The sequence below is a fragment of the Chlamydotis macqueenii genome, chromosome 1 (genome assembly GCF_036417535.1).
Source record: "Chlamydotis macqueenii isolate bChlMac1 chromosome 1, bChlMac1.mat, whole genome shotgun sequence".
Taxonomy (NCBI): domain Eukaryota; kingdom Metazoa; phylum Chordata; class Aves; order Otidiformes; family Otididae; genus Chlamydotis; species Chlamydotis macqueenii.
Window position 1 is genome coordinate 44,252,348 of NC_141556.1, and position 11,672 is coordinate 44,264,019.

At 40.4% G+C, this 11,672-nt stretch overlaps 1 protein-coding gene across 1 annotated transcript in view; it reads right to left on the reverse strand.

The window, feature by feature from the left end:
• The window catches only part of PPFIA2 (PPFI scaffold protein A2), a 332,013-nt gene extending 321,697 nt beyond the window's left edge, over positions 1–10,316 (reverse strand). Inside the window, exon 1 of the mRNA XM_086749863.1 lies at positions 10,187–10,316. The gene's annotated coding sequence lies outside the window, so the exon portion shown is untranslated. The remainder of the gene's footprint in view (positions 1–10,186) is intronic.
• Positions 10,317–11,672: the final 1,356 nt, after the last annotated feature.

An 11,672-nucleotide genomic window follows, 5' to 3' on the forward strand; every position in this document is an offset into this window, starting at 1 on the left:
TGACTGGAAGGAGACGGAGGGTAACAGAATATTTTAAATTATTAATAGTTTTGCAAATAATGCTCTCTTAAAATGACAGAAAAATACTTCCTCTGCAATTGTAGTCTGCTTTATCATTTTCTCCCCTCTCTTACTTAATGTCATTGTTGAATTGTTGGTATTGATGCCAATAGCTGCCATTAATTGCCAGATTTTGTCCTGCTCTAGGCATTTCTACAGTACAGCTCAGGCTAACCATCGATTTAGTATCATGCTGCCTTAACAATACCAGGTTAATCTATTTTTCTATCTAGTTTTTCCCACCCTCAGAGAAAATTGTTCTCCAGAGAGCTCATTCAGTAAGAGGTCAAGAACTAGAAACTCTCTGCTAATTACCATCCCTGTGTTATCTTGTGCAAATTGAATTACCAGGGACAGAATCACCATTGTTTGTTTCCTAAAAACAGTCCTAAGCAGAGCAAGTATCATCTAGTCCCATTCTTTAATTATAAAACTTCTTACATAAATCTCAAATCCTCTGTTTGTGTATCAGGAGAAGTTTACGCTATGACATACTGGGTTCAGCAGACAGAAAAAAAAAAAAAAAACCGAAAGATACGAAAGGTCTAAAAGTCAGATTTTTTTTTTTTTAATAAAAAGACTGTGTTAATAATAGATGACATCTACCCAATGAAGTCACCCAAAGAATTGGAAATTTTTTTTAGTATGACTGAAGAAGTATAGCAGATATAACTTCATAAATAGTTAAGGGTTAATTTCAACAAATTCTCTTATTGTAGTATCTATTGGAAGCCTTTTACCTCTGCAAGTGGGATCAAGGTGCTTTTGGTTCATCTTCTGAAAGTTAAAATATTTTATCTAGGCGTTTGCTGTGGACCTTCTGGACATGAACCCTGTCTACAATACAAGTGGTTGTCACACTTCTACTGTTAAGTGTGCCATCGTGGATCATTCTTACCATCTCAGTCTCAATACTATAATGGATTAGCTCTACATATTCTTAAATCTGGTCTACTTTCCAATGTAGGAAAATGGAACTTGTGAAAGTGGAATTTATGAAAAATGGAAGATCTAGCTGTTACAGAATCTAACTTAAAGACAGACCATACACTAGGGAACAAAAGCACTAAGACACCTGTACTTAATTCATCAAAACCAACTTCTCCTACCACCACTAAGTCACAAGCAATCCTTGTGCTAACACTGCTTGCTGCTAAGATTTACTGGGAAAGTGACATGCTAAGATTAGCTGGCCTTGATCATACTTGGAATGTTCATGTAAAATTTTTTATTCTTAATTTTCACTTTTTCAGCAGATGTGGTAACTAGCAAAAATGGCACCAAACATTGGTATTTCAGCATGAATTACCAGCTACTACTGCACAGCTTTCATAGGCAATAGCATCACTACTGAGGTTTCAGGTAGGTCTTGATCCTGTTTTTACAGTGTCTGGACTGGAGACAAGGTAAAGGTTTTTTGTGGGTATTATCCACTTAGTAATTAATTAGGTGCAAGATAAGCAGTTAATAGCTTGGAGTGATAGATACTGAAAAGTTCCTCACATCTCCAGTATATTTAGGTCAGATATATTTACTCAGGATTATCTGATTCGATGCTGCATATCTCCATTACTCATGAGGTTCAAAACTTTCTATTCCAGAAACCTTTGCCTCTCCTAAACTATAGGCTCCACTAGGAAGCACCAAAATGTCCTTTCATACTGAGATGACATTAATATATCAGTGCCTCCATTGCCATAAAAAAAAACTTCAAGATTAAAAATATTTACACAACCAATCTTCATGGTACCTACTACTTCTTCTTCTGAGTATGGACAGCGCGTACTGTGAGGCACCATAAATGGGGAGTGACTAAACTCTGCAGCTGCACCAGCAGAAGGACAGCTTGAGTAAACTAGCACCCGTCCTCCTGCACTTCAAATTCCCTGCAGAGGCAGGGCAGCTTCTGAGGAGTTCTTGCTGATCCAACTGTTTTGTCCACACATATCTTGAGATGCAGGTCTCCCAGCAGGGAGGAGCCACTTTCTTGCCTCCATGATCTTCTCACAATGTTGTGGGAGTACATTTCACCTGAAAAGTGGCCATCACTCTGTGGAGTGTCTCCACCCAGGCTCCACCCATGGCTCACCAGTCTAGAATGGTCAAGTTCACAGTGAGCAAAGGGATAACTAAAACATCCAAGGCCTTCTGCCACTTGCTCAGTTTAATCATATCTTTTCAGTTTGCAGTAGGTGGCCAGAGACCAAGGTGTCTGCATGCCCATTCTTCAAGACAAAAGAAAACAACTCAGATTGTCGCTGAATTGTCGCTTTCCTACCTTATGGGGATGTGAGAAGCCATACATTTAGGTGATACTGGGGCAGCAATGGAATCCATGGGTTGAATGCTCATGATAGTATTACCACATGTTCTCCCTCTAAGCTGCTGCATTCACGGAGGGGAGTGGACCATGCAGTGAAAGCTTGTTTGGAAAGCCTGGGCTGCATTATCCAGGCATGGCACAAGTAAACCTGGGCTATGAGTAAGACCACAGAGAATGAAGGGAACGAGTGGGCAGTTCCTGATGTAGGCAGTTGCTATTTGGGAGTTTTCTCCCTTGGCTCATAGTCCCAGAAGAATCTTTAAAAAGGTACAGCTGTTCTTGCAGTCAGACTGGTGATATGCATTGCTTTCTGGCAGTTCGAAGATCAATGCCATTATTCCATTGGAACCATGCACCTCCTTTCCCCTTCCTCACCCCCAGCTTAGAGACAAATATAGAAAAGCAGTATGCTAACCTGGGCCAGATCAGAAGTGCTGGTAGGGCAGGCCAGAAGGGGATGCATTGATACTTGCAACAGTGAGGAGCAGGGTAAGGGGAATCCTGGGCCATGTCCTCACATGGATCTTTTGTGGGAGCCAACAATAAGGACCCCAGAACAACTCCAAAGGGAAACTGGCCTCTCAGGATGTTCCTGAGTCATCAACCCAGAAGAAAGGAAAAAAATTTCAAAAAACTGCAGGTTTATTGTAGGGTTCCCAAATAAAGATTTCTTGTAGCTCTTCAAGACAGACATATCTCCATGCTCTTCTGATTTACTATGATTTGTGTCTTCTTGCCTTTAGAAAAGCATTCTTTTTCTTTTTTTTTCTTTTTTTTTTTAATCTTTATCTGGCATTTATCACTCTTATACCTGCCAGAAGATGGGATGCTTTCAATGTCCTGAGGCTGCCACCATTTAACACTGTTCCCAAGAAATGGTGGCCTTCTTCCAGCACACATTCAAGAATAAAGCAACTTCCCTAGGACCTTATCATTTATTAATTTTCTGCTTGATACCAGGAAGGAATCAAAATACTGAGAATATTTTAAGGATTTTAAAAGGTAGAAAAACAAGGAAAAAAGAAAAGAGGGGTTCATCAAGAGAGGCTGAACAAAAGCTAGGGCAGCTAAAGCAGAGAAAGGACTTCAAACCAAATAAAATAAATAGAGGAAGAAGTGTCAGCAAACAGACGCATCACAATTTAGTAGCAGAAGATTGACAGCTGAGGACAAATAGGAGGGCGCATATGCTTTTGGTTCTTTGTATAGCAAGTGAATCACATCAGGGAGTTACAAGAGTTCTTAAAGTTTCCAGATCCTTCTGATGGTGTCCATGTATTATACAACCCTTGGTTAACCACATGGTGATGTGGTTCACACATGGGGTCAGAACATTAGATTTAAAAGCCAGCTTCAAGTTTAATTATAGCTGAAAGAAAGTTAGTTTGTACACACTAAAAGCATGAAGTGATCCAAGCCAACACAATGCAGATGGAAACAACTGAGGGATGCACATTTTAAAACACAGAATAAAAATAGTATGGCTATGAACAGTTAGGTCTGATTGTTAATGGGTCGTATCCTGAGTAATTTTAATTATATTTTTAAATTTCCAGTGGAGGAAGAAAGCAAATTCTGATTTTCCTTCTATGTAACTTTGAATTTTAAACCTAATTTTGGTGATTAAAAACTGCCAAAGCCCCAAGAATTTTTACTCTGGTTTCATAATATAATTAACTGAAATATTTCATACACTGAAATCAGAAGGAAGCACTGTAATTACCTACTCTTGACCCACTAATCACAGACATAAATCTGTGTTAAGCTAAAGTATATTTCATTCAGAAAGGATTTCAACTGCTAAACACTTAAAAGAGATCCCTCTAATAAAATAACCGGAATTAGTCATTCTTCCTGTGAAAAATATGTACCTTTTTCAACTATATTTCTAGGGGACACATAGCTACATTCAATGCTGCTGTTCTTAAAGGTTCAGAATAAGGCTTTGGCAGGCCCGCTTCTACTACATTTTAGAGCTACCATGCCATACGCATTTTGTGGCTGATCTGTGAGTTTACAGAAATTTTATACACCTCAGATACATTTCACTATATATGCAGGAATCAATTTGATTGATGAGATGCATCCTAGACTTCCTGGATATGCATAAAGTTCAGGAATAACAGGTCCACACATATGTGGCAGATATTTTTTGAAAGTTTAGAGTTTTTATTAATTCATGTAGATATCAATTCTACTCAGAATAGAACTTAGCAGGATAAATAACGGACCATGCTTCAACTTCCTTTTTGTCCTGCACTCTCAATGCTCCAAAGACTGGTTAAGCTCACAGGACTGAATCTTCTAAACCATAACTCTTGGATAAACTAAATACAGCCATAAACTGACATTTGGATATTCCATGTTTTCTAAGTGTGTTTATAAGCCAATGATTTGAGATCCTGCTCCCCTGTGATACAATTGACCATATAGCTATATAACCAAAAGATCAAAGATCAGGATGAAGTTTCCCAGCCCTCTGCTCTTCTGAGTTGGTTTTATACAGTGTAATAGGTTGTTAGTTCCTCTTTCAACTCCATGTGCATACTGAAACTCAGATGCAAAAGTATGTTCATCAACTCTGTGCATATTCTTTTAATCCCTCCATTTAGTCTGCACGTACTAGCTCCAATATTAAGATTTTTGTTATCCCAGGGTAGCATTCCTTTCCATTCCATTCCAATACATTCCTACCAACTACTACAAGACAATAACAGTTACGTATCTTTGATGAGTCCTACTAGTGAAAGAGAATTCAGAGCTGACAGTAACAGTAAAAGAGGGATAAGCAAAGACAAACAATGTACATGAAGCATCAGAATCCCTTCTCTGAAGCTTACAACAACAACAACAAAAAAAAAACTTGAATTGCAAGTAACTTCTCTTACAATTTTCCAGTAATGTGATGGAATATAAGCAAAATTGGAGTATAAAAATATCTGCTTTAAACTTCATAAATTTATAATTATCATTGAATCTTCTTTTTGGAAGAAGAAACTCCACCACTCAGCAACCTGATCATATTTTGAAGTTGGCTCTAGACTGGGCAAAGCATTGGTGCAGATGACCTCCAAAGGTCCCTTCTTCACCGAATAATTCCTCGTGTCTGAAGAGACCTTTAAGTTCAAAGAATTCACTCATTTACCACAGAGATTCTAGAAACTTGAAATAAAAAAGAAAACCAAGACTAAAACCCCACATTGTGGCTCAGCTCATTGCATTCAAACAAAAATGGTCTGCCTTATGGACAATATGGGGCTCTATACACTTGGAAGACCTCTACAAAAAGTAAATAAAATGGTCATTGAAAAATAAAAAATAAACCTCAGTTATGTTTGATTACAAGCATATTGCTATTTAGATAGATATTGCTATTTACAATTAATGTCACAATTTCAGAGTGATTTTTCAAAACAGAAAACAAAAAGCCGAAAAAACCTACAAAGCAGAGAAATTTGAAAACACAACTACCTGATGATGGAAAACAAACACGTACATTTTAAACATCCAAGTTGTAAACAAAAATCTGTGCTTATTTTTGGAAATGTAGGGATTACTCTTTGACAGAAAACAATCACATACACAAAAAACCACAAAATATTATATTGGATGATAAAATGCCACAGGATCTTAGAATCATAGAATAGTTTGGGTTGGAAGGGAACTTTAACGCTTATCTAGTCCAACCCCCCTGCAAGAAGCAGGGACATCCCCGACTAGATCAGGTTGCTCAGAGCCCCATCCAACCTGGCCTTGAATGTTTCCAGGGATGGGGCATCCACCACCTCTCTGGGCAACCTCTTCCAGCAGCTTTTTCATTGTAAATTTTTTTTTTCTTTATGTTCCGTGTTTCAGAACATTTTAAATTTAAGACTTTGGAAAATCTTGTAACGTAACTTGTATGGCCTTGCTTATTTTCTGGCTTTACTTACCATTCAAATGGTTTAAACAAAAGAAAGGTTTGAAGAAAGAATTTAATGCTTCACATTCTTTCACCTACCCCGGGAAACACAGTAAAGCAAATAATGAATAAATGTTTTTAGAATAAAGACTGAAAAACTGCTGAAGCCTAGCTTGGCACGGGAACACATACATACAGTATGACAGTATTTAAGTGGTATATGCTCCTTCTAGAATTATAAGAGAAGAAAAAGTAAATACAAATAAATACTTTTCCCCAAAATGACAACATTGAAGTTGCTCCTACTCAAGGTTATAATCTGTTACCAAAACAATGTTTACAATATACATAAAAGCATGATGTGCTTGGTACATTTAGGAAGTTTTCTGATTACACCATTAATGAGAAATAAAATATGTATATATTATATTCTCATCAGGAAAAAATAAAAAGCTTTCCCAACACCACTGTCTCAAAAAAAAAAAAAAAAACCAAGCAAACAAAACCAACCCACAAACAAACCCAAGAACCAAGAAACACAGACTTGCTTTCTTCTCAAAAGAAAGTTACATGGTGTTGAATAGAAAAAAAAACTCAGGAATCTGTAACCAGCTATCAAAAGTCAGCTTTGCAGAGTCTGAGTAAATTCCCACTGAAGTAATTTACTAAGGATTTCTGTACCAAGACTTCAGTCACATGAAAAAAAGGAGAAAAAGATGAAGAAGGACTACTTCAGGCATCCAACTTGGTTTCCTTATTTGACACCTAAAATCTTTGATACCTCAAATCCTACTTAATTACAACAGTGGTGCCCAACCATGCACCTAGCAAGTCCATTAAGCTGTTTGTTCTGCTAGGGGAGAACTGCAGACTATTGCCCCCAGAAAACTGAGTCAGAAAAGGAGCTGGGGAAGAATGGAAGAGGAGAGGGAAAAGATAATTAAGATATTCAGTAACCATCCTGTTCCTCAGGAGCAGATGAGGAACAGGCCAGATAAGTACAGTAGCAAGCCACTATTAAGCGGCAGCTATCTTGCTCTGTCAGTATCGATCGAAGGCACGCCGAGTTATATATGAGGGAACACAGGCACCCAAGAAAGAACACTGAGGGAACTGGAATTTCTTTCAGTGGGTGTTAGGAACTGCAAGTAGTCAATTAAACACCTCTGTGCCATATCTTCAAGACCACAGAGGTCCATGAAAACAGAATAAGCCTTCATGTACATTGCTCTGTGTAATACTTCCCATGAAGCCAGGACTGCAAAGAAGAGGAAAGAGTGAGGGAAAGAGCTTAACAAGGTGACAAATTAATACCTAAACATGCATTATATACTTCTTTACTCAAAGGAAAAAAAAAAGACAATTTTTCTATTCCTTTGCCAGAAAACAGCTGACTTGCTCTGTAGTAATATAACTTAATTAAACCTATGGTTGACTGATCTAAGTCAGCAAAGACTTTTAGAATCTGTTTCTCTTTCTTTAAAAAAAAAAGAAACCAGTAGCTCCATTGATACTTAGTATCCCTGAAGTAAAAAGTTTACCACTTTACCTGATATTCTGAACATAAGTAAACCAATCCCTCAGTGCATTTACTTGAAGTCACCAGCATTTCACTCTTAATACACAAACACTGTTTCTTAGATTTATCAGGTACGACAAAGCAGACATTACAATTCCCTTGCTCAGGGAGCACACAAAGTGCCCAGATCTCTCAAGGACTTCAGGATACTGAAGTTGTGTAGCGCTTTACGACTATCCCGAACCCTCTGAAGAGGTTCTGATGGGGGAGTTAGGCTACTGACAAATTACTGCTTCCCTTAAAATCTATGTAGCACATACATGCTCCCTTTATTTTGGCAATTTTTAAATAACATTACATTTAGACAATGTAGTAACTTCAGAATTCTCCTAATTTGAAACAAAGCCTAAGCACTTATTTTAATAGTAGTTCTAGACGTGAAGTGCTTAGGTATCACAGCCATACACAATGGCAGCCTGTGAAGCAGGACATTAAAGTTCTCTGAAAACATTCTCTTCCTCATCCATTGTATATCTACTGCAAAATCTATTCCAGGTTGATTGGTTCCTAGTTCGGTGTTTTCTCCAATCATCTGCATGGAGCCTAATCCAACAATTGCTTAAATTCATGGAAATTCTATCATGAACTTCACTGGGTTTGAATCAGTGTAGATGGCTGGAAAAGTCACTAACACAGGCAAGCCATCAACCTCCTGTCATTTTACTACCTCCAAACAGGAGCATAAAAATCACAAATGTATGTTATGAGTGACTAGGGAGCATACTGGATGTTATGTGACCATTGCCTACAACATTACAGGAAATGAACAGCTTTCCCTTTCAAACACACAACAGTTAACTGGCAAAAAGCAATGCTTGTTTAAAGTGATCTGTTCTATGAGAGGGGGAAAGAACGTGGTTCACTGTCATTGCGTTACAGATGTTTCAGGTTGTATGAAAAAAGGTCACAGCAAATCCGTAGCATTAGCTGCATTAAGTATCCCACAAGAGTGAACTCAATATTAGCTCAGTTAGGAATTCTGCAGCTCAGTTTAAACATCCAGATGAGTGAATGGACAAAAATTGCAACAAACAGCCCAGGATATGCCCACCTTTAGTTAAGAGTTATATAAAGCTCCTTTTCAGGAGCTACTCCATTAACAACTAAATTAATAGCAATTCTCTTAAATATCTTTTATCCACAGATGCTGATAAGCATGTACAGACCAGGTGTGAAAGTGCATCCTCGATACTGACTTCTTCTAAAACTACTTGAAATTTCTGTGGTACATATGCTATAAAGGTAGAAAATGAAAAAAAAGTTGTCATCTTTCTTCTCATTGGGCCCCACCCTATTTGACATCTTCTGTTATCTTGATAATCCAAGAGTCTTGGAATTATTTATTTTTCTAAAGTGAATGCAGTAACAAACACATCTGCAATCTCATGTAGCCTAGAAATAATTTACCAGCTGGACTTCTTCCACTTGGGTAAGCTCTGGGAATGAGAAGACGGAATACTACTTGACTTCTGCCTGACAAAGGCTCTCAGACAAGCATTTATTTTGCTCACCTTGAAGGCTATCACCTTAGATTTGAATCTAATTTTATTCCTTCATCTTTCTGTCCCTAACTGGTTTTAAAAGCTTGTTTTCTGTATACTCAGATGTTTGATTTGCATACCAAGGTTGAGGAGTCATTTCAAGTTACTTGTAATTTTGCTGCAGGAAAAAGAAGTCGAAATCTAACTACCATACATTCTAGCCTGTCCACAGTGACATCAGCTTGAAAACTCATTTCATTGGATCACTCTGGATATTTTGCATTTACAAGCTTTTTTTTTTTTTCAAATCATTAAATAGATACAGTGGCCGATAAAACCAGTTCTTACTGCAATTATGTCTTTTCAGATGTTCTCAGCAAGATCGCTCTTAGGGAGCACGGTGTAATTCCATAAGGAAAATCCTTCCTATTGTCTGAGTTGCATTACATGCATATTCCTCCTCCTAGTTAACTCCTTATCTGCCAGTCTCCACTAAACTATGATATCACCTTTCACAGAAGCATCCTGCACTCCTTCCACATAGGAGGGGTGATCAACACAGTACCTTAAAAAAAGGACTCATTCCAACTATTTCTTCTTTATGTCATCCCTCTGGCCTCATATCTCCCTCAACCGCACCAAAAAAAAAAGGAAGTTGGCTTCACGTTTTTTAGTCTGAAATTCCCCAACTCCCAACTCCCATTACAGAAATGCATTTAAATAATACCACACGAGAACTACAGTAAGAGGCAGACAGCAAGATTTTGGGTTTGCATCTCACCTCCCGGCGGGTATCAGGGATAAGGAAGGAATGTATAACTCAGAAATAGAAGGTTCAGTACCTAGTGGCTTTTATTTCGGCGTCTGCTATTTCACTTGATCAATAACAACCGCAGTCTCCACCGGCTTCGAGCGGGGACTCACACAGCCGAGCACTTCTGAACCATCTTCCTAGCAATGGTGACACAGGCGTTGCTCCGAAGAAGCCCAAGCCCCCGCACCCGTCCTCCGGCAAGACTGGCTGACTGGCACCTCAGCATTTTCTTCGGTCACTCCGTCAGCAGCCAAGAGGAGAAGCATCCATGGGAAAAATGGCATATTACAAATTTTGCTTTGGGAAGCAGAGCTCGGCTCAGACCATTGTCGGGAGCAGGAGGAGGGGGAGCCGCTCTTAAAGCTCCCGCAGCCCTTTTTGAGCGACAGCATCTTTGCAGCTGGAGGCAAGCGATTACAGGGGGAGGGGCCAGGGCGAAAGCGTCTTTCTTTTATTTCTCATCTTTTGTTAAACTTAACAGAGCGATATCTGGTTTCTCTGGTTCTTCAGTACCTCCTAGGCTAATTATGCCTCTGTGCGTGACTGAAGTCCACACGCGAGCACGACTGCCTGCACGATCGGAAAAAAAAAAAAAAGCAAAGGCGGTTTTCTGCTTTACAGAAAGAAATCCTCTGCCCACAGCCCCGCGCTGCCTGATCTCAGCGGTACGCAGCCGGAGCCCTGGCTGCAGAGCCGCGGCAGCGGCAGCTGGGAGAGCCGCGCCAGGTCACTCACGGCACGTGCGCCTCGCCCCACGCCGCGCGCCTCTCGGGCGCCTGCGCTCCGCGGGGCAGAACGGGTGACACCGCCACCGGCTCCTCTCCGTGGGTTCCGAGCCCACCGGCTGCCGGGCGCCGTACGGCCCTAGTCCTGGCTAACCGTTCGGCGCTGCCTGGGTTTGAAAGCGGTTATGGGCGCTCGGAACTGCGGTGTTCTGTGACTTACGGAGTTGAGGCAAACGCCAGTACATCTCATCTAATCGGATATATGGTGTAATAAAACGTATCATCTGCTGTAATCCGCCCATGACAAAGCGGTGGTAAAATCTGCTATAATCTGAATATTCCAGGAGTGTAATTAATATTACGCATTTGGAAACGCCAGGCGTGGTGAACTGTCCCCTTCCCCATCTCCGAAGCCCGGGCGGGCAGCACCGCCGGAGGCAGCGGGCGCGGCAGAGGCGGGGGCAGAGGGAGCGGCTGTGGGCGCTGCTCGGCTCGGCGCTCTCCGCGTCGGCGGGGACTTCCCCTGGAAGCCGCTGCAGTGGTTTCCACCAGTCCTTAAATAAATTCTGAAGTAATCGCGTCTGCTCCCCCTGCCTCACGCACGCGGCTCCCCAGATGCTGCTGCTGCCGCTGCTGCTGCCTCGCGGCTCGCACGGCGCTAATTCCCTCACGCCCACTCCTTAAAAAAAAAAAAAGAAAGAAAGAAAAAAGAAAAAAATAGGGGAATAAAAAGGGACACCAGGGCCCGATCCTAACGTAGAGCGCCGCTACTTCGCCCCTCCTCGGCGC